Below are 3651 nucleotides of genomic sequence, written 5' to 3'. Positions count from 1 at the left end.
CTCTTTCAGTATAGTCAAGGACTTGTTCAAATGATTTGAGGGTCTATGTAGGAGTGTCATAGTCCTAATAGGTTCTACCGGAGGGCTAATTGTTGATCTAGGTGGTCTGAGAAAAAAGTACTTAATACGTTGTCAAATTTCGAGCTCAAAAGTTATTCTTGGGCGTTTTCATAAAGTGATTTTCAGTATAGTCAAAGACTTCTTCAAATGATTTGAGGGTCTACGTAGGAGTGTCATAGTCCTAGTAGGTTCTACTGGAGGGCTAATTGTTGATCTAGGTGGTCTGAGAAAAAAGTACTTAATACGTTGTCAAATTTCGAGCTCAAAAGTTGTTCTTGGGCGTTTTCATAAAAAGTCTCTTTCAGTATAGTCAAGGACTTGTTCAAATGATTTGAGGGTCTGTGTAGGAGTGTCATAGTCCCAATGGTTTCTACCGGAGGGCTAATTGTTGATCTAGGTGGTCTGAGAAAAAAGTACTTAATACGTTGTCAAATTTCGAGCTCAAAAGTTGTTCTTGGGCGTTTTCATAAAAAGTCTCTTTCAGTATAGTCAAGGACTTGTTCAAATGATTTGAGGGTCTATGTAGGAGTGTCATAGTCCTAATGGGTTCTACCGGAGGGCTAATTGTTGATCTAGGTGGTCTCAGAAAAAAGTACTTAATACGTTGTCAAATTTCGAGCTCAAAAGTTGTTCTTGGGCGTTTTCATAAAAAGTCTCTTTCAGTATAGTCAAGGACTTGTTCAAATGATTTGAGGGTCTATGTAGGAGTGTCATAGTCCTAATAGGTTCTACCGGAGGGTTAATTGTTGATCTAGGTGGTCTGAGAAAAAAGTACTTAATACGTTGTCAAATTTCGAGCTCAAAAGTTGTTCTTGGGCGTTTTCATAAAAAGTCTCTTTCAGTATAGTCAAGGACTTGTTCAAATGATTTGAGGATCTATGTAGGAGTGTCATAGACCTAATGGGTTCTACCGGAGGGCTAATTGTGGATCTAGGTGGTCTCAGAAAAAAAAACTTAATACGTTGTCAAATTTCGAGCTCAAAAGTTGTTCTTGGGCGTTTTCATAAAAAGTCTCTTTCAGTATAGTCAAGGACTTGTTCAAATGATTTGAGGGTCTATGTAGGAGTGTCATAGTCCTAATAGGTTCTACTGGAGGGTTAATTGTTGATCTAGGTGGTCTGAGAAAAAAGTACTTAATACGTTGTCAAATTTCGAGCTCAAAAGTTGTTCTTGGGCGTTTTCATAAAAAGTCTCTTTCAGTATAGTCAAGGACTTGTTCAAAATGATTTGAGGGTCTATGTAGGAGTGTCATAGTCCTAATAGGTTCTACCGGAGGGCTAATTGTTGATCTAGGTGGTCTGAGAAAAAAAGTACTTAATACGTTGTCAAATTTCGAGCTCAAAAGTTATTCTTTGGCGTTTTCATAAAGTGATTTTCAGTATAGTCAAAGACTTCTTCAAATGATTTGAGGGTCTACGTAGGAGTGTCATAGTCCTAGTAGGTTCTACTGGAGGGCTAATTGTTGATCTAGGTGGTCTGAGAAAAAAGTATTAATACGTTGTCAAATTTCGAGCTCAAAAGTTGTTCTTGGGCGTTTTCATTAAAAGTCTCTTTCAGTATAGTCAAGGACTTGTTCAAATGATTTGAGGGTCTATGTAGGAGTGCCATAGTCCCAATGGGTTCTACCGGAGGGCATATTGTTGATCTAGGTGGTCTGAGAAAAAAGTACTTAATACGTTGGCAAATTTCGAGCTCAAAAGTTGTTCTTGGGCGTTTTCATAAAAAGTCTCTTTCAGTATAGTCAAGGACTTGTTCAAATGATTTGAGGGTCTATGTAGGAGTGTCATAGTCCTAATAGGTTCTACCGGAGGGCTAATTGTTGATCTAGGTGGTCTGAGAAAAAAGTACTTAATACGTTGTCAAATTTCGAGCTCAAAAGTTATTCTTGTGCGTTTTCATAAAAAGTGATTATCAGTATAGTCAAGGACTTGTTCAAATGATTTGAGGGTCTATGTAGGAGTGTCATAGTCCAAGTAGGTTCTACTGGAGGGCTAATTGTTGATCTAGGTGGTCTGAGAAAAAACTACTTAATACGTTGTCAAATTTCGAGCTCAAAAGTTATTCTTGTGCGTTTTCATAAAAAGTGATTATCAGTATAGTCAAGGACTTGTTCAAATGATTTGAGGGTCTATGTAGGAGTGTCATAGTCCTAGTAGGTTCTACTGGAGGGCTAATTGTTGATCTAGGTGGTCTGAGAAAAAAGTACTTAATACGTTGTCAAATTTCGAGCTCAAAAGTTATTCTTGGGCGTTTTCATAAAGTGATTTTCAGTATAGTCAAAGACTTCTTCAAATGATTTGAGGGTCTACGTAGGAGTGTCATAGTCCTAGTAGGTTCTACTGGAGGGCTAATTGTTGATCTAGGTGGTCTGAGAAAAAAGTACTTAATACGTTGTCAAATTTCGAGCTCAAAAGTTGTTCTTGGGCGTTTTCATAAAAAGTCTCTTTCAGTATAGTCAAGGACTTGTTCAAATGATTTGAGCTTCTATGTAGGAGTGTCATAGTCCCAATGGGTTCTACCGGAGGGCTAATTGTTGATCTAGGTGGTCTGAGAAAAAAGTACTTAATACGTTGTCAAATTTCGAGATCAAAAGTTGTTCTTGGGCGTTTTCATAAAGTCTCTTTCAGTATAGTCAAGGACTTGTTCAAATGATTTGAGGGTCTATGTAGGAGTGTCATAGTCCTAATGGGTTCTACCGGAGGGCTAATTGTTGATCTAGGTGGTCTCAGAAAAAAGTACTTAATACGTTGTCAAATTTCGAGCTCAAAAGTTGTTCTTGGGCGTTTTCATAAAAAGTCTCTTTCAGTATAGTCAAGGACTTGTTCAAATGATTTGAGGGTCTATGTAGGAGTGTCATAGTCCTAATAGGTTCTACCGGAGGGTTAATTGTTGATCTAGGTGGTCTGAGAAAAAAGTACTTAATACGTTGTCAAATTTCGAGCTCAAAAGTTGTTCTTGGGCGTTTTCATAAAAAGTCTCTTTCAGTATAGTCAAGGACTTGTTCAAATGATTTGAGGGTCTATGTAGGAGTGTCATAGACCTAATGGGTTCTACGGGAGGGCTAATTGTGGATCTAGGTGGTCTCAGAAAAAAGTACTTAATACGTTGTCAAATTTCGAGCCCAAAAGTTATTCTTGGGCGTTTTCATAAAGTGATTTTCAGTATAGTCAAAGACTTCTTCAAATGATTTGAGGGTCTACGTAGGAGTGTCATAGTCCTAGTAGGTTCTACTGGAGGGCTAATTGTTGATCTAGGTGGTCTGAGAAAAAAGTACTTAATACGTTGTCAAATTTCGAGCTCAAAAGTTGTTCTTGGGCGTTTTCATAAAAAGTCTCTTTCAGTATAGTCAAGGACTTGTTCAAATGATTTGAGCTTCTATGTAGGAGTGTCATAGTCCCAATGGGTTCTACCGGAGGGCTAATTGTTGATCTAGGTGGTCTCAGAAAAAAGTACTTAATACGTTGTCAAATTTCGAGCTCAAAAGTTGTTCTTGGGCGTTTTCATAAAAAGTCTCTTTCAGTATAGTCAAGGACTTGTTCAAATGATTTGAGGGTCTATGTAGGAGTGTCATAGTCCTAAAAGGTTCTACCG

This window comes from Convolutriloba macropyga, chromosome 4 (genome assembly GCF_964194025.1).
Source record: "Convolutriloba macropyga chromosome 4, txConMacr16.3, whole genome shotgun sequence".
Taxonomy (NCBI): domain Eukaryota; kingdom Metazoa; phylum Xenacoelomorpha; order Acoela; family Convolutidae; genus Convolutriloba; species Convolutriloba macropyga.
Note: the sequence above shows the minus strand (reverse complement) of the source record.